This window comes from Pelodiscus sinensis, chromosome 5, assembly GCF_049634645.1.
Source record: "Pelodiscus sinensis isolate JC-2024 chromosome 5, ASM4963464v1, whole genome shotgun sequence".
In the NCBI taxonomy this organism is placed as follows: domain Eukaryota; kingdom Metazoa; phylum Chordata; order Testudines; family Trionychidae; genus Pelodiscus; species Pelodiscus sinensis.
In genome coordinates, this window is record NC_134715.1 from 4700090 (window position 1) to 4719770 (window position 19681).

General features: G+C 45.8%; 1 protein-coding gene across 7 annotated transcripts in view; it reads left to right on the forward strand.

Annotated features, from left to right (window-relative positions):
• Window positions 1-129: 129 nt before the first annotated feature.
• The window catches only part of CSGALNACT1 (chondroitin sulfate N-acetylgalactosaminyltransferase 1), a 75924-nt gene continuing 56372 nt past the window's right edge, over window positions 130-19681 (forward strand). For 2 of the 7 annotated variants that reach the window (XM_075929294.1, XM_075929293.1), the window contains exons 1-2: window positions 2809-3132; window positions 3616-3702. The gene's annotated coding sequence lies outside the window, so the exon portion shown is untranslated. Of the gene's footprint in view, window positions 1795-2808; window positions 3133-3166; window positions 3379-3615; window positions 3703-19681 lie in introns of those variants that run through there. The other 5 variants (XM_006125365.4, XM_075929296.1, XM_006125363.4 and 2 more) reach the window with 4 other exon arrangements.

The window sequence follows — 19681 nt, forward strand, 5'->3', positions numbered from 1 at the left end:
CCCTGTCACCATGGTGATAGCACCTCTCCTTCCCCGCCCCATCACCAGGGTAACAGCATTCCCCCGTCGCCATGGTGATAGCACCTCTCCTTCCCTACCCCATCACCGGAGTAACAGCATTCCCCTGTCACCATGGTGATAGCACCTCTCCTTCCCCGCCCCATCACCAGGGTAACAGCATTCCCCCGTCACCATGGTGATAGCACCTCTCCTTCCCCGCCCCATCACCAGGGTAACAGCATTCCCCCGTCGCCATGGTGATAGCACCTCTCCTTCCCCACCCCATCACCAGGGTAACAGCATTCCCCCGTCGCCATGGTGATAGCACCTCTCCTTCCCCACCCCATCACCAGGGTAACAGCATTCCCCTGTCGCCATGATGATAGCACCTCTCCTTCCCCACCCCATCACCAGGGTAACAGCATTCCCCCGTCACCATGGTGATAGCACCTCTCCTTCCCCACCCCATCACCGGGGTGACAGCATTCCCCTGTCGCCATGGTGATAGCACCTCTCCTTCCCCACCCCATCACCGGGGTGACAGCATTCCCCCATTGCTATGGTAAGAGCAGATCCGGAGTGGCTGCTTGCACAGCCAAGAACTGAGGGGATACAGTTGTTCAACAGTCCAGATTGTACACCAGGGAATGCTACACTCCCTAGATCCTGGCACCGTAACTAGTTATTTTTGTGCCCAGGGCAAAATATTAATGATGTGCCCCCTCTCCTTAGGCTAGCACATGTGGCGCTCTTTACTTCTGAAGCTTATTATTTTTACTTATTGAGACTATGTGCCCCTGATTATGATGCAGCCGCCCCACTTGCCCTGCCCTGGTTACAGCCCTGCAGGGTCCCAGATCTTAGACTCCAACCTAAGGCCATCTACAAAACAGTTTTACCACCCTCCTGGTCCAAGTCAGCTGTGGGCTGGCTGTGGGTGTTTAATTGATGGGTAGATGTACCCTTAGAGGCAATATGAAACTCATAACCCTCTTTATTTGGTCTGATTGCTAGAGAGGGAGAAAGAGCAACACTGTTAATGTGAGTTTCATGAACATAGATTCATCATCTCTCCTCAGACAGTTGTATCTTCTTTATTCTTTCTCTAGCTATGTTTCCTCCTTGTTTCTTCCTAATTCTACTCTGTTAAACTTCAGCATGCTCTTAAGTAACCCACCTAACAGCATAATGGACAGAGAGCAAATTGTATGCTACCTAATCCCCTTGTCCATTGTGTTAATGCCAGTTCTCCTTTCCTGACATGCCTAATATTATTTATTCTTCTAGTACCTTGAATGATTTTTTTTTCACTTAACTGTGGTTCCTGTACCTTTACTCATTGATTTTTCAAAATGGCTTTTTGAAATCTGTATTGAATTCACAGAAGTTGTCAATTACTACTGTCCTGCAGCACACTGCTGTTCTCAGCTTGCTGCCTTTGTACAAGCTCAGCCTGCCTTTGCCCATCTGGCTCTCATGCAGGTGCAGCCTAGCAGATTAATTGTCCTAACAATGTGCCTTCTGTGAGATGGGCACCCTGTTACATCCCTCTGTTTACTTCTCTCCCTTGTGCAAAGTGACCATTTTTTCCTATCCTTTGTTTTCTGACTTTGAACCACTTATTGATCCATGAGAGACCTTCATTTTTATCCCATGACTACCTACATTACTTAAGAGCATTTGGTGTGGAGCTTCATCAGAGACTTTCTGAAAGCCCAGTGCTACCACAGAGAGGAAGCTATGGACTTTGGGGCTGCAAGGGAGGAGCTGACAGAGAAGTTCTGCTTCCAGAAGGTATTCACCTCTCCTATTGTTACTCTCCTATCAGTGTGTCAGCCTGGGATGCATGCACAAATAGCAATTTTTCATTGCTTATAACTTGGTCAAACTGAGAGAGAGGTTGTTGGAGGAGAAAAAGGCACCTCTTTGACCCCAGGGCTACCCTTCTCATTCCAGGTCTCTGTGCCAAACACCTGCAGTGCTAGATCTGTTCAAAAGTTAATTTAAAAAAAAATTAACCCAAAGTACTGATTATTCATTGATCTCATGCTCAAAAATAGCATAACCTTTTTGGATCAAATTTATAAAATACAGCTTCATGCAGACACCACATATGGTGCATTTCAGTCATTGAAGCTGAAATTTCAAAAATTATAGGCACCTGAAAACTGCTTTATAATAGAAAGCATTAGGCAGCCTTAATAGTAGGTTTGGCTACTGCCCATCCTGTAACTATTATACTACTCTCCCCCCCCCCCCCCCCCCCCCCCCGGCCAGATATTTTACCTGGTTTGTGATCCTCCTGCACACACTGGTGACACAATTGATAACTGAATTGTGACTAGTCTCTACATAGCTATTCTGAAATAAAGGCAATTAGTTAATTATGCCTGGGCTACCTCCCTGCACACAATGAGTTGGCCAGATATAACAAAGGGGGCAATCAACCAACAAGTGGGTCTGTGAACCATCAGTGGTCTATGGAATGTCTCTCCCCAAGTAAGAGAAGCATTGTATAAGTGCAGCCCCTTCCTAGAACTATTTTCTAAGTACATTAACTAACATAAGGAAGAGAGGGGGGATTATACAGTCAATAAGATTCTCTTTACAAGTTGTGGTAGTTCATCGACAAAATTGCTGATTAGAATATGCAGAGATGTTTTCCCCATTTCCTATACATAAATACACAAGGAGTATCTAACTGTCCTCATGCTGTGTCGGAAAGCCAGCTAAATGGCATGTGTACTGAAACTGTCCTTCAGTGATTGTCTGACTGGTAGTAGCATGGCTTTTCTGTAAGAGGAATGGGACTGCATCCAGCCAGCTCTGGGAAAGATGCTGAGAGCATACTGAAGAGCTGTCTCCAGTGAGGGCTTGCCCGTTTAACAACTCAGTTCACTGTTCCTATTGCACAGTGGACTCTTTGACGCAACAGAAAGAGCTGCCTTTTTTCCCCTTCCGTTTAAATCTGCCCGGCCAGTTTAAAGCTTGTGGATTCTTTCTTTCCCCTCAGGGATAGCTTATGTGAGGATTTTCTTTTTTTAACAGTTCATTCCATGAAACTGTTTCCCCTCCCCGTAGATTGTTTGCTGTCAGGAAACGCTGAAGCTGAACACAAGGCTTTCATTGCAGGTCAGTAGCTGAACTCCGGACCAAAGCATTTAACATTCAAGTGTTGCTTTAGCAAGGAGCAGAGTTTGCTAGGGAGAGACAAGTTAGCAAAGTTGTAGTATTTCAGCCAATGCAAAGCTGCCTTCTTAGTGGAAATGTTGATAGTTTAACTCTTCAGTGGTTTGCAAGATTAGTGTGTCATCTTTGTTATGGAGACAAATTGATGCCTGTTGTCACTTTATTCAGAGTAGTGGTGTATCTCGAAGGGTCAGTCTGGCTCTGTATAATTTAATTCCTGCATGGCTTCATTCACTTAACATTTTGTAAGACATACAAGGAATTTTCAGGACAGCAATATTCTTTTTCCTCTTATTTTGTAGGAATTATATTTTTGAGTTGTAATTTGTTCACTCATTTCTTTTTACTGGTAGCCTGTTACTACTTTGTTTAGGCACTCTGCAGGAAAGGCAGCTATATGCAATTGTGTTTTGTATTTCCTTTCAGATTTCTATCAAAAGACCTAAAATTAGTTGCATCAGAAAGGAAGGATGTAGGTGTATCATTATTGCCTCTTTCCAGCCTGTAATTGAGGTAAGTCGCTCGTTCTTTCCTTCTCTGAAATTAATCTTTAAAATGGACTCTTTTTTTTCTCTGTACTATATTTAGGGGCATCCTGCTTTTATTTGCTATTTATTAATTTTCTTCAGTTTGATTTAAAACAGAGGGTTGATTAAAGTCAGAATCGTAAAATTGTTTCATTAACTTCTATATATTTTATTTCGATGCTATCTACTACACTAATAAACAGGCATGCATGCTCATTCTGGGTAATCTTCTCTTACCCACCCCTCCAGGTATCACCATGATAAACAGTGAACGTGTGTGGACATTGTGCTGGGCTGGTCAATTCTCACACCAGCTTTGCAAAATGGAAAAGACTTTAGTTTTAGTATTCCATATTCTTCTCCTGTGGTGACTTTCTGAGTATGTGTAAATTGAACTGGATTGTTTCAGAACACATTGAATGTATTTCCTACCAGGCATGTTTTTTTTTTTAACAAATCACATCTTGAAGCTAAACAGGCAACCCACAAAATAATAATTTCCATCAGGCTATGGATTTTCATTCCCCTCAATATCCTCTGGGATTATGAAGAAATACATAACTTAACAAAATATCACATCAATATTGGTAGAACCCAGTTCATGTTACAAATGGTGCAGTGGCATTGGCTCTACACAATTGCTGAAAATGAAATTGTAGTAAAAGCTACAGTTTAATCTGAGTGATTATTATCTGGGAAATTACAGAATTATTAATTTAGTTAATTTTATTTTTCAAATGAGTTGAGCTCTGGTTAGCACTGTGGAAAGACTGGCTATCCTTCCAAAGTTAAGATTGTAGCAAGCTTCCTGTTTATTATGAATCAGATTTTGACACACACTCTGCAATTCCATCGTTGTTAAATCAATTTGTTGGGAACTGTACGTGGCACATCTCAGCCAGGAAATGTAGTTCAAGGTGAACACTCTGTTGTGAGGAAATGGGGCTGGAGGGAGGTTTCTGAACACTTTCAGTTTTGCAACTCCTTCTAGCCGTTTCTTTTGGCTCATCACAGCTCTGAAATGGTTTGCTTGAGGACTTCTAAACTTGTCTAGTCTGAGGAAATGATCTTTTTTGTGTTGCACGAGAGTTGAGGTGCAGTGAAGGTTACTGGAGGAATTACAAAGCTAGAGAGAGCTGTTTTTCAAGCACCTATCATAAAGGAGAAATAATCTACAATATTGCCACATGAGTAACTTAAGAAAAAGATAGTTAAGGCATAATAGAGTTTAGTCTCTTTTTCTATACCAGGCCAAATATTTGCAACCTTATCTATCAGATATTTCTGAGGGAGGAAAAACCCATATATTGGGGGGGAAGGATAGCTCAGTGGTTTGAGCAGTGGCCTGCTAAACCCAGGGTGGTGAGTTCAATCCTTGCAGAGGCCATTTAGGGATTTGGGGCAAAAATTTGTCAGGGATGGTACTTGGTCCTGCTGTGAAGGCAGGGGACTGGACTCAATGACCTTTCAAGGTCCTTTCCAGTTCTAAGAGATAGGTAATTTCCATTAATTTAAAACTTAATTTATCCTCTAACTTGAAAGATTAGAAATGCCCAATGAAGGTTTGCAGCCAGTCCCACTGGCAAGTAACAGCATAGTCATTATTGCACTAACCAGTTTCCAGTGTGCTCTTGACTTGTAGTCAACTAGTGTATATAACATGCCAATTTCTGAAATGAATTTTCAACAGAATGGTTATGAATCTCCAGTATATTCTGCCACTGGGACTGTACTTCCTTTCATGTTACACCTGCTCTGGGGTGGGAAATGTGTCTCACCCATTTAAAGAGGAACTCGTGCTGGTTTGGGGGAGATGGAGAGAATAAATGACACCAGGGTTCAAAAGCCAGTGCAGAACTGCAGGGTCACTGGAGGGGAATTGGGTGTGGAATTTGCAATTCATTCTCCCAGGGGCCAGACCCTCCCTCTCCTACCCAATACTTCAGGAGAGATTCTGCAGAACTCGTCTCCTCCATGGGTTTTGCTGCAGGAGGGAATGGTTTGTCCCAAATGGTTGAGCTTATGATACCAGCTACATTTTTCCTATCTTGGTGGCACTGACTATAGTTGTAAAATGCATGAATAGGAACTAGCTAGATATGTTTATAACATTTTGATCGTCCTTATATACAACAAAACATTTACCTGCTTGCAGCATCTGCACATCTGCACTGTTGGATGAATGTCTATCTCCAGCTCAATGAATTCTTTCAGAGGTTTGTGCATTCTTTTGCATCTTGCACTTCCTCACATTAATAGCAGTAAAATTGGCACAACTGGCTGGTAATAAGTTTTCTTTCTGGAGTCATGAAGTACTTCAGCCTTACGGTACACCTGAATGTGCCTTACCCATTTAAAGGGGAACCGATCCTGAATTTGCTTTATGAAAGACATAATATAGGGGCTGCTACCCTTAGGGCAAAGGTGAATTTCCAGTCCAGGCCTGTAGTCAGAGCAAAAACATGTACTTTCCCTAGGAAAAAGTAGGTATTGCTCTTTGTTTTTATGAGCTTTGCAGACCCAGAATAGCTACAGTTTGAGTGAGCTAGATCTTCCATTGTGTGCATCATCAATAGAATTTGTTTACTGCAGGCCAGATTGAGGTATGTGAGGCAAAGCCGCAGCTGGACCAGAGCTGCTCACGTAGCTACAAAGACTTCTCCTCCCTTTTGGGGCATGAAGGATACCCTGCACACACAGTCCTCAAGTACACCAGGTTGTAATCCCTATTCCCATATCTCCACAGATTTTGGCTGCACTTCTCCACATAACACATGCTCTGCGCGCACCCCATTTGTGGCCCCGTGATGTCACAAGACCTCCTCATCAACTTCCTGGTGCTGGCCCGGGTGACCATCCAATATACCAGGAGGAGGATGCCGGATGGGGAGGTGCTCTGTAAATGCAGGGCCTCTTTCCCTCCTCTCTGGCTCATGTTCAGGCAGAGTTCCTCTGGACCGCATCCACTGGCTCCTTAGATGCCTTCAAGAAGCAGTGGATGTTGTCCAGGGTTCTCTGTTCAGTGTCCCCCTCTGTCTCCATGCTTTTGACATGACATGACATGACATGACATGACAACCCATGACAATTTTTTGAGTCGAGGGCCACAGACCCACAGAAAAGTCAGTCCAGGGTCACACACAAGTGAGAAGCAAAAAAGAAAAACCAAACTTCACTGATGTGGCCCCTAACTGAGAAGGAGAAACACACACCGGGTCTAGGGGGCCCAGGCTAGACGGGTGTGTGTGTGTGTTTTTCCAGCTCCATGGTAGGACATTGGGGGGGGATCTGGAGTGCCAGCGTGGGCTCTCCAATGCTGGAGAGGAGCTCCAAGCCCCAGGCAAGCTGGGAGCCACATCTGGCCCCCAGGCCTTAGGTTCCCCACCCCTGCTATTACCTCAGTCCCATCCCTCTTTTCTAATTAATTGTCTCCTGAACTCTTTTGATGCCAAGGTCCAGTGGCTTCTTCCTTAGGCTGAGGGGGTTTTTAAAATATGGGCGGACTTGCGCCTACCCATCCCTGGCAAATCAAAGGCACAATGACTCACCTCTCCAGCAGAACCTTCCATGACTCATTGCCTAGGTTTGCTCCAGCAACTCAGCTGCACTAATGCGTCCCTCAAGAGAGCCTGCAGAGACTCAACCCTCACCTGTTCATAGGCGGAGCCCTAGTCAGATGACTGCAGGGCACAGGTATTTCACTCTCACCAGCCCTCCGGATGCCTTGTCATGTTACAGAACTTCCATCCTGTCCCAGCCTTGTTACAGCCTTGTCTGTGCTCTGTTCTGACCCTGCTCCAGCTCTGTTCCTGATTGCTCTAAGCCTGCACCTGCCTCTTGATCCCCAGATCCTTGCACTGACTCCAGCCCAGTTTCAACCTCAGTCTGCTTCTGGACTCTGATCCTGATTCGACCTACCTCTGGACTGTGATCCAGAGCCTGTCCCCAGTCTCCTCAGCTCAGTTCCAATTCTGTGCCTGGCTTGGAAAACGTTCCAGCCATCAGAACTAGCTGTGTGGAGCCCAGGGCCCAACAGATGGGTATTTCTCAGTATGAGCCAGGCTTAGGCCATGTCAAGTCCCCCTGGAGCCAGTAGGACTATGCACAGAGTAAACAGCTACTGAATGTCGATAAGAATCCTAAATTCTAGTTATGCTTGCGCAACCCCATTAAGGGCCTGTGTCAAGTCCTGCTGAAAGCAGCGAGTCTTTCCATTGACTTATGTGGGAAGTGGATCAGGCGCAAGGGAATGGAGTTGCATAGCAGGAGGAACTGGAATGCCCCAGTTCATCTGATGCTTTTTTGGGCATCCAACACGTTTATTCTTATTGATGGTGACAGATGAGCTGGAAAGAACCTATCATGAGTAGGCTGTGTGTATAAGACTGGCAGTTTACCAAAGCTGCCTTTCTGTTTGTAATCGGAGCGCATTTGACATGGAGATTGATAAGAAATGAGAACAGTAGTCACTTTTATAGGGTCTTGTAATGGGGTGGCACTCACCTCCTCCAAGCATCCCTATCTGGTCAAGTGTATTTGCCTGCACTCGTTCTGTTCTTCAGCCTTTTCAGCTACTCAGCCTTCCTGCCAAGTCATACTCTGTGTGAATCACTCACACCCCTCCCGGGATACACACTTAACAGGGGGCCAGCTCCTCCACCTTTAGGGCTTGTATGTCAAGTCCCATAGTCCACAGTAACTCTCCCCATGGTGCTCTCCATGGTGCTGCTGCTCCCTCAGGCAGCCAGTCACCCCTTTTCTCCCCCACCCCCGTCTATACTCCTTCAAGGCTCTAGACTAGAGACACTGAGCTGACTCTGGTCCTGCAGCTTCTTATGATTGGCTGGTTTCTGTGCAGCCACTCTAGCCTCCTTTGGAGAACTTCTCTATGGCCCTTGTCTGGCCTGAGGGCCTGGTCCACCCTGTCACAAGTCCCCTTTTCAGAACACAGCTGCCTGCCAGTGACACCTATAGAAGGCTCACTCCCAATTGACTACTCGAAGACCCAGAGATATTTAAAACTGAATTAGGCAAAACACTAGAAAATATTTTATAGGGAGTAATCTATCATTGTCAGGTAAGTAGCACAGGTGACTCAATTAATTTCTTTATCAAATTTTATGGTGCAGTAATGGAATGGGCCATCCATTCCATTATTTTAATGGATTCATTCTTAGTGTTAGGTTGCCTTGAGAGTACCAAAACACAATCCAGTTACCTGTGCATATTCATCCGCCCAGTATTCAGAAAGGCAAAAATAACCTGGCTATAGTGGAAGCAACCTGGAATCCTTCTGAAATGAGATTCCTAGGGGGAAAAGGTGATTTTTCCCCCTCCCTCCTGCCACGCTAAGAGAAATATTTGAGAAAACAACATGAGGATATTGGTATGTGCGTGTGCCTCTCCTGAGTAGGCATACACCAGCATCAGCATGCTATTGGCAGGAGCAGGCATGGCTGGAGCACAGTGAGCCCTAAGGATGCTGGGTAGGAGTTGGACTGATTCTTTGCAACTGTTTGCAAGTTAGAGCAGCAGTGAGAATCTGGCCTGTTATGTCTAAGCATTTGGAGGGTTTTAAGCTGTGGTGATGATTTCTAAGATAGGTCTTCGTGCTCTTTCCCTTTGTATGGAAAATATCTTTTGGACTTGATCTAAGATCTCTCTGTGCTACCAAATGTGGCAAGTTGCATTCCTTAATCATTAAAATGCAGGCCAAATTTCAGATGGCCTCCAAGGAAATCTGAAGGGGAAGCAGACAAAGAAGAGAATATTGATATTAAAGACGATATCAGTCAGAGATAAAGCAGAGACCATATCTGTCTCACAAGTTCCTGTGGCAAGGGAACTGAATTAATTAACTCCTGTATTCCCTTAGGAGGAATAATTTGCTCATTCTTCCAGTGGATTATATCAGAGCAGTGGTTGCTTTGGATTGTCACTCTGAGCTGATGTAGGGTTTTCTGAGGTTTGCCCATGAGTCGGTGTTCAATCCAGTCCCTGCTCAGAGACTGCTTTTTAATGTATAATGCAATAACTCCTCAAGATTAGTATGATGTTCCGGGTCTGCCCCAGGGTCTAACCTGACATTTATCTCAGAGAAAAATGCTCATTTCTTTGAAACTTATTTCTTAAATCTGTCGCTCCATAGTTTATTCTCAGGTCAAACTGACATTATGGACCAAGATCTTCAGAAACAGAAGCCTTTGGTTAGATATTAAAGCCATATTTAAGAACTTAAATAAACAACCTGATTTTCAAGAGTGTTAAGTGCCCAGCAGTGCCCACTGATTAGATGGGAGTTCTTAAGTTATCAGCACGTGAAAGTCCGATCACGTTAGAGATCTAAGTACAGATTTGGGAGTAAAATTTCCCAGAGCACCTGAGTGATGAGGCTGCTCAAATGTTGAAAATGTTACTTTGAAAACCTAACTTTAGAAAATCTTGGCCACTGAGATTAGAGCATGATGAATAAGTATTGTATGTGCCTGATCTCTGTGTCAATCACTCAGAATTGGAGAGAGGAATTAAAAGGTCATCAGAAGATGTGTGGTGCGGATTGAGGCTGCTCTAAAGTATGCAGGGGACTGGATCACGCTCTAATCAATCCCTTTGTTTTTATTCCCATCCTTTCACCCCATCATTGCTGTGCTGGGGTGTATATTATTAGCCAGACCAGAAAATCTGGACCTATATCCCTAAAGATTTGTCAGAATTAGGGATTTTTGCACTGGTGTAGCTATACTAATGCACTTACTCCACACTGTAGGTGAACATTCCCATAGCTAGATTAGCATAAAAATCCCTAATGCAGGTGAGCCCTGGGAGTTTCATTTATGCTGCACTGTTGACTCCCTCGCTGTTCCTATGCACTTTATTTAGGAGTAATCATAAGCATATGTCTGCCCATCCCTGCCTCTTTTCAGTTTGGATGGTTTTGCTCATTTAAGAGCATATATGTCTATATCTATAATATTAGAAAATTTACCTCAGGCCCTTAATTCTATTATTTTTTAGCTTTTGGAAAATAAAATGAAAATGTACATGCTTCATTGAAATCTTTGCTTTGGGGTGGGGTTGGGGATGAGGGGTTCAGATTGCATGCTGCCCCAGGGAGAGAGGACTACCCCAGCCCTCTCTCACTCCAGCACCTTAGGGCCAGGTAAGAAGCACCTCTCCATGGTCACTGCAACTCCAGCAGGCGCAGCTAGGGTGCATTTCCCCCAGCTGGGACAGGTCCAGGTTTGTCTGCCCCTTGTGCACCCCAGGTGGAGTGAGAAATGCAGCAAACTGTGCACTTCGCATAGTTCCCTGACGAAGGGGAACAGCCAGTGGTGTTCCCGTCTGAACTGGAGGTGGTAGGAGCTTCAGATTCCACTCCACCCTCCCTAAAGTGTGTGTGGGGAGTAGGTTGGGGGGTTGAAAGCCCAAGACTGGGACAGTCCCAGACAGGGGGTGTCCCTCCACCAGCCCCTTTCATCTGCTTGGTGATTGTCTCTTTTCTGTATACATTTATGAGAAGCAATCCCATTCCAGGCACATCCCATTTTCCTGACACAGCCAAACCTTTACCTGGCTTTAAGTTATGATAAGAGGAAGCTGCATACTGAATTTGGTGGTCCTGGCTGTTAGGAGTTCTTGGACAGATGGATAGACAGACAGACTGAAATATATATTAGATGAAAATAAAACCTTTGGACATGCAGGAAAGCATTTTTAAGTTAAGTAGTGAATATGATAAAGTTCATACACAGATATTGACAAGAGCTACAGTACTATTCATGTGACATAAATAACCTACATAATTTTTTTTCATTAAATCGCTTTTATCGAAAGAGCTTCGTAAGGGAATATATTACACACCTGCATGGTGCTTCAAATGCTAGAAAACTAGAAATAAATCAACACATATTTTAGAGTAACCATGTTACAATCACAATGCTAGTGGCTGATTTAGCACTAAGTGTGGTGGGCTGGGTTTTGCTATGGAGGCACAAAAGAGCCTAAAGAAAACGTCATCCATCCTCCAACTTGGATGACTGTGAAATGTGATTTTTTTTTCCCCCTAATGATCAGTCCCTGTGGCTTCCTAACACCTAACCACATCAAATATGCCTAGGTCCCTGGGAATGAACTGCTCCACGAATATCACAGCTCTCGCCGAGCATGTGTCAGGAAATGACAAGCACTTACTTAATGGAAAAGGAATGAGAGGAAAGTGTCTCAAAGTTCTAGGAGAGAGGAGAAACTTCCTTTCACGCTAAAGCCCCTAACAGTTCATGTAACTAAGATACCAGTGTTTGGAACTCCACAGCCTTCGAGCTGTAAGAAAGGACTTTGACTAAATGGTGTAGAGCAGATCACAAGCCAACAAACTATTGTATAAATAAAGTCTGGGCCATAGGTCTTCAGCTGTAGCCAAGAAAGAGTTTATAACTCGTAGAGGGTGGGGAGTGCACACGCATCACTAAAGATGGCTTTAAACTACCTTTGTGCTCCCTCGACCTGGAGGCTGCTCTACACTTCATGCACAACTACTTACCTTGGGTGCCAAAGCTTTCAAGGGGCCAAGACATTAGGGCTACATCTACACTGCGCGTTGTTGTGCAAGAAGATATGCAAATGAGGTGTGGTACCTCATTTGCATACCTAATGAGGCACCATTTTTGCGGATGGGGCTTTTGTGCAAGAAGCAGCTGTCTGCACTGCTCCTTCTTGTGCAAAAAATCCCTCTTGCGCAGGAGCTGATCTGCTGCTTATTTTCAGGAAGAAAGGCTCCTGTGCCAGAGGGGTTTTTGCCCAAGAAGGAGCAGTGTAGACAGCTGCTTCTTGTGCAAAAGCCCCTTCTGCAAAATGGCAGCTCATTAGGTATGCAAATGAGGCACGGTGATATTCACCGCTGTGCCTCATTTGCATATCTTCTTGCACAACAATGCGCAGTGTAGACGTAGCCCAGGAGTTGCTGGGATCCATGGAAGCCCTGAGCACGCTCCTTACAGCAGTTGCAGAGATGGGATTGTGTAGCTCCGTGCCACTGAAGGAACCCCCTATGGTCCATCCCTGTCTGTTTACACATTTTTAGGGCCACTCTACTAGTGGAATGGTACAAGGCAGCCCCACCCAGGGACTTGGATTTTGATGCTTGATATAGATGTGTGTACAGATTAGTCTGAGGATGTGGGGTCTGGTTTTCTTTACTGGTCACCATTTGTTCCATCTGGTGAGTCAGAGAGTTTAAGTCCATGATGGGGAATATTTTTGACTTTGTGGGATATAGAACCGTCTATTGGTTTCTTATATGCTGGGTTGAAATCCTGCTGGCATGGAATCACTTGAAAGATCAGTGTCTTTCTGGAGGGTGTAGCTCTTGGGCTGGCTGAAAAACTGATAATACCCTTTCCTCTACCACACTAAAGTCTAGGTGACTTTTGTCATTAGATTTAGGAATTAGTGCTCATGTTGTTCGTTGTTTCTAGACTGAGCATCGGTAGGAGCAGGGTTTTGAAGAATGCTACTACAGTCTTTCCTTCAGATGTGCATGCCTTTATACCGATCCTTGATTTCAAGCTCTTTGAATTTCTCTGAAGTGCAATCTTACTCTGAGATAAGTCTCACTTTTTAATTATGCCACATATTCCTCCATTATGGCAGTCCAGAGTCCAGCAATTCCTGAATCTGTTTCAGCTCTCCTTGTAGTCTCTAATCGGTGCTTAACGTAGCAAACAGCCACACTGCAAGTGGCACATGCAGACATGCCTGCACTAGCTTTAATTGTAGCTTTAGTAGAGAAGACTTGAGGGGACTGACTTCAGCATGGGCTAATAACCGGAGTATGTACCCAGGATCCCTGATGGGCTTGCATTTGGGTGACTAGCCCAAGTACAAGCCCATGTCTTCATATGAGACATGAACAGAGCTAACTGTGCAGGCCCATATGCAGGAATTTCTGGAGGGGTGCTTTTTTTAAAATATGGATTGCAAGGGTGTGATTGCCCCCCCATGATTCCCCAAGTAAGCAGGGAAATCAGCCCCAGCCTTGCCCTGGATGGTCAGAGCATGGGGGAGGGAGGCTCGGGCAGCGTGCTGCTCCTTCCCTCTCCTGGCCAGCCAGAGCATGCTTACTTGGAGACCATGGGGAGATGCTTTCGCACTCTTCACACCCCCCTGTGTATAGGCCTTCTGTGCACCAAACACATCTTTGCTTTGCTGAAGTTTCATGCAAAGTTGATAAGACTTAGAAGCTCGGGGGGTGACATTTTCAAAAGCACCTATCTGTTCTCATCTTTAACTCCAGTGTGGTATAGCTTCTTCTTGTTGGGGAATATTTCTAAAACCAGGTGGAGCTGCTGAGCCACGAGGTGTAAAGCTCTTTCATTACATGCAAAATCAAAGCCAATTAAGTCCTGTTAATGAAAGCTGTTAGCACTTCCCTCTCCTCATCTGCTCTACCAGAGCAATGGAAGGAGGTGGAGGAGGAGAACTGGAGACATTATATGTAGGAAGATAAAAACTGGCCTAGTAAATCCCTCCTCTGGTACATGCAAGTATGTATCTCATCTGCCACAGTGGGCAGTCAGTAATGCTGCAGAGAAAGTCAGTCATCACCCTGCTTCATATTGCTTCCAGCCAGTCAAGCACTCCTGAGTAGTTCCTTACTGAACCCAGCAGGCTACAGCCTGAGGTTTGATTGGTGGTACAGGTTGTTTGAAGCTCCAGAGAGGGACCCTAACAGCTGCTCATCTCAGTTTCACTAATAAAGGTAAGTGCCACTGTGCATCAAGAAACCAAGGGGGAGCGGGGAGATCACCCCCTGCCCTGGGGGAGCTCAGATCCAGGGGAACTGTTCGCTTGTCACCTTCAGGGAAGGTATAAACCTCTGAGGGCAAGATGCAGCCCAAAGAGAGATGCATTGAAGGAGGACTGGGAGCCTGGGAAACAGCTCAGAGATTTGCTGTTTGTTGAGCCTCTTGGATGCTTTTCATTCTCTTATGTTCGGGATTATTTGGTCAGCCAAACCACAAGCTTTACGTGACCACTTGGGTTCTTTTGTGGACTCTGGGGCCAAATCCTCAGCTGATATACACTGCTGTGGCTCTGTTGAATCCAGTGTAAAGATCCTGATGCACAGCTGCTGAGAAGCTGGCCTGGCCTATTAAGTATATATACCATGGGCATAACCCTGACAATCAACAGGGAAATCTTGCTAAGAGGTAGGGGTTTATTTTCATTTTTGTAAATGATGCTGCTGTGAATTCAGAGAGATGAAGGCCAGGCCTTCCTTGTTTCTTATAATGCAGAACTGTGAGTGTTATTGGTGGTGTAATTATCTGGCCATTAAACAAAGCCAGCTGTGGTATTTGTTTCTGACTTACTGTGATGGGTTAAAGGTTTCAGTTATCATGTTGGCTAACACATCCTCTTGTGCTTGCTTCACTGCAGCCGTTGCTCCCAAAATCTAGTTGTTGGTTCCAGATTTTCGTTGTGTCTGAGGCAGGAAGGAGCTCTCGATACTGTGCATGAAATACAGTTGGTGGGAAAAGTGGGTTTTCTTTTTGATATCTGATGCGGACGTTTTGGAGAGGCAGTGTCCAGCAGGTAGGCTCTGCGTCTACCAGTTCATGATGCCAGGGAGGATTGGCTTGCACAGGCTAAACGATATTCTATTACAGAGGTTCAGGGCACATGCCATAATCGTTGCTTTTCTTTGGAGCTACCAATTGATTTAGGCGGTCATCCAGACTAGTTTGCTGACCTTTTTGCTCTGGAGGAAAGATTGAAATCTGTATGTGCTAACACAGCAGGTACAATTAATGCTTGTTAGCATTTCAGAAATGCTCTGACATTCTTCACCTCCCTGCCAAGCAGAGAATCTCTCTCTCTCTCTCAATGCACTCTTGATCTTCCCTACTATTCTTTACTGTACTGACAAGTGTCTCTAGCTAAATTGGTTGGTGTGGTCAGTAGCAGCAGATCTATATCGAAAGTTTAGGTATTTTAGGCCCGATTCAGCAAAGCATTTCAGCATGTGTAAAATTTTAAGCAAGAAAAAAGGACAATTGAAGCCAGTGGGATTATTTACATGCTTAAACTGGCACATGTATTTAAGTGCTTTGCTGGATGGGACCATCACATGCTAGTAGGATGCTAAAGTTTTAAATATGTGAAGTGAGGTGTCCTGGTATGTAATTAGGGTTGTATCTGGATCTGCCTTTGACAGGCCCTTAGTTGCTCTCAAGCTGAGTGACTGACTACAGAAGAGAGAGAGAAGTGGAAAGATCTCGCCATAGGCCACCACTAGCTAACTCCACCAGTTTGACAGTGAGCCACTGATAAAGTCTCTTTGGGCCTGGTCTTTCCACCAGTTGTTCATCCGTCTTGAAGTAATTTCATATTCCCTGAATTTGCTTACAAGATTGTCTTGTAAGGCTTTTGACATAGTTCCACAACAATGAAGATGTATCACATCTACAGCTTTCCCCATCCACTAAGCCAGTGGTTCTCAACCAGGGTATGCACGCATACTCCTGGGGAGTACAAAAGGGTCTTCAACAGGCTACATCAACTCATCTAGGGTACGTCTACACTACAGCGCTAGTTCGAACTAACTTAGTTCGAATTAGTTAATTCGAACTAAGCTAGTTCGAACTAACGCATCTAGAACTAAAAACTAGTTCGAACTAGCGTTTTGCTAGTTCGAACTAGTAAGTCCACATTGAGTGGACTCTGAACAGGGCTTAATGATGGCCGGAAGCAGTGCCGGCAGGGCATAAAAGGAGGACTTAGAGCATGGAGATGCTGTCTCAGGCTAGCCGAGGGCTGCGCTTAAAGGGTCCCGACCCCCACCCCGGACACACAGTTCTAAGGGGTGCCCCGCTTGCAAAGAAGTTCTGGCTTGGAGTGCCCTGAGTGCCCACACTGGGCACATCACACCACTCGGCCATCAGCCCGGCTGCACTTGCCGCAGGCTGCCATCTGGGGAGAGGGAGTAATTGGGGGGCTGCAGGAGAGCTTCCACCCCCAGAAGCCCGCAGAGCCAGCCCAGTCCTCCCCATCGGGGGCTCGTACCCCATTCCTCCCTCACCTCCTTCCACTTGCCCTTCCCTAGCCCCCCTTCTTATTGATGTACAAAATAAAGATAACGTTTCTTCCAACATTGACTCTGTCTTTATTGAACAAAACTGGGGGAGACTGGGAAAAGGAGGTGGGAGAGGGGAAGAGAAAGGCTGGGAGAGGGGAGGGCAACTAACATGATCAGGGGTTGGGAACAGGTCCCAGATGAAGAGAGGCTACAGAGACTGGGACTGTTCAGCTTAGAAAAGAGGAGACGGAGGGGGGACAGGATAGAGGTCTCTAAAAGCAGGGGTTGGGTGGAGAGGGTGCATTCAGAAAAGTTCTTCCTGAGTTCCCATAAAGAAGGACTAGAGGACACCAAAGGAAAGGAATGGGTAGCAGGCTTGAAACTAGTAAGAGAAAGTTGTTGTTCTTGACAAAGCAAATAGTTAACCTGTGGAACTCCTTGCTGCAGGAGGCTGTGAAGGCTAGAACTAGAACAGAGTTGAAAGGGAAGTGAGATAAAGTGATGGAGGTTGGGTCCATGGAGTCCTATTAGCCAGAGGGTAGGAGTGGTATCCCTGCCCAAAGTTTGTGGAAGGCTGGAGAGGGATGGCACGAGACAAATGGCTTGGTCATTGTCTTCGGTCCATCCCCTCCAGGGTCCCTAGGGTTGGCCGCTGTTGGCAGACAGGCTACTGGGCTAGATGGACCTTTGGTCTGACCCAGTACGGCCATTGTAAGCTCAGGGCTCAGTGTCGGGGGTCTCAGTGGACCCCCTTGATTTTCATGCACACCTGGTCCTGGGTGGCCAGGCTGGCAGCTCTCCTGCCCTAGACGGCCACTTTCCTGTGCCTAGTGCGGAGATCGTGGACGAGGTCCACGATGTCCGCACTAGCCCAGGAAGGTGCCCGCCTCTTGCGGTCCAGGGCAAGCTCCTGGGAGCCGCCAGCCTGGTCCCGGCAAGAGGGGGTGGGCTGGGGGGCATCGGGTGGGTGGCTCTGTGCCGTGCCAGGTGCAGGGTCTGCTAGCTGGGTGCTGGCAGGCTTGCACCTGGCACGGGCACCGTAGCCAGCCCGTGCCCCTTTAAGGGGTCCGGGGCCGGGAGGGGGGCATAGAGTTTCCCTGGTGTTGGCCAGAGTGGCCACCAGGGAAACCTGGGGAGGGCTAGCCTCCCACTAGTTCGAACTAAAGGGCTACACAGCCCTTAGTTCGAACTAGCTAGTTCGAACTAGGCGTTAGTCCTCGTAAAATGAGGTTTACCTAGTTCGAACTAAGCGCTCCGCTAGTTCGATTCAAATTCGAACTAGCGGAGCGCTAGTGTAGCGCATAGGAAAGTTAGTTCGAACTAACGTCCGTTAGTTCGAACTAACTTTCTAGTGTAGACATACCCCTAGATAGTAGCATAGTTTTACAACAGCATACATGAAAGGTACTAGCTAAATTGGTACAAATTGAAATGTCATACAATGATTTCTTTATATGAGAGATGTAAAATTCCATTTAATTGGTTAACCAGTTCAATGTTGTGTCGAACTGGTTAACCAGTTAAATGGGGTTAGCTGGAGCACCCCTGTCCATGGTGGGCCACACAGAGCTAGAGCAGCCCCCTGCCTGGGGCAAGCCAAGAGCTGCTCCAGCCCCCATTAGTTAACCGGAACCTGTAAGTGTCACCTGTTAAGGGCGATGCTTACTGGTTAACCTTTCACAGCCCTACTTTATACTCATCTATATTAGGGATGTTAGCATGTAGTCATTTACGCGATTAACTGAGAGGCAGACGTGAGGGTTTAGGTGGCAGGCGGGATCCAGTACACATGGGAAGCAGCTTTCAAGCCACTTCCCCAAGCATATAGGCTCTCATGGAGCCATCTGCACCTTATGCAGCTGCCTCTTTATCAGAGGCAGCAAGGGGGTAAGCAGGAGATAGTGCTCACGGGAGCCAGCTTTTAAGCCAGCTCCTCTGAGCACCAGCTCCCTCCTGCCCTCTATCCCTTGCGCTGCTGCCTCTGTGGGAGGTAGCAAGTGGTGGCGGGGGGAGCAGGCTGCTCCACAAAAGCTGATGCATGTGGGAAACCTGCTTGAAAGCCGCTTCTCACGTGTACTGGTTCTCGCCTGCTCCTCTCCCTCTCCCTCTCCCTCCCCCCCCCCACCACCTTGTATAAACGTCTAACCACTTAAAAAAAAATCCATCCCTCTTGGAGGCTGTTTCTGATGTGCATCTGTGGACACCATCAGAAGTTGGTATGACATTGTGTCTCTAGTGATGTGCCGTAGGGTGGGGCACTTGATCCTCCCTATCCCCAAAATCAGTTTCAAACCATCTCAACCACTTTTAATAGCTTTCTTCAGTGGCGAATGGCCACTTTTTGCCACCTCTCCAAATTCATTGCATCTTCCTCCCCATCCTTCCCTTCCTCTTCATACTGGACCTTTTGGTTTTAAAATTCAACCCTTTCATTGGCATTGTGTGGTTCAGGGTTTGGGGGCAGGGAAGGTTTTCTACAAAAAATTATAATCAGTATTTGCTCCTATACACATGCTTCTGGACCATGGAGGGTAGAAATGGATGCTCCAAAAAGAGTGTTGTGCTTTGACTGATGGGTTAGATTTTCTGTTATTCAAACCAGTTCTCCCATCCTTAGTTAAAATGGCTTTTATTTCCATCTTCTCCCTTTGAGGCACAGGGTCTCTCAGAGCTAACTATTAAAGGAACGCCAGTGTTGAAAATCACATTTCCATCTGAAAATGTTGTAGCTGATATTGTTAGAAACAATCCTCAGAGAGCTAGAACAAATCACAGTACATGCTGTTAATATGTTTTCTTCCCATATGTTGGTGCATATTGGCAATATGGACAGCGCTTTAGTGGGAGTTGGATTAAGGGTGGGAAAACAAAACCACCTTCTTATTTTTCT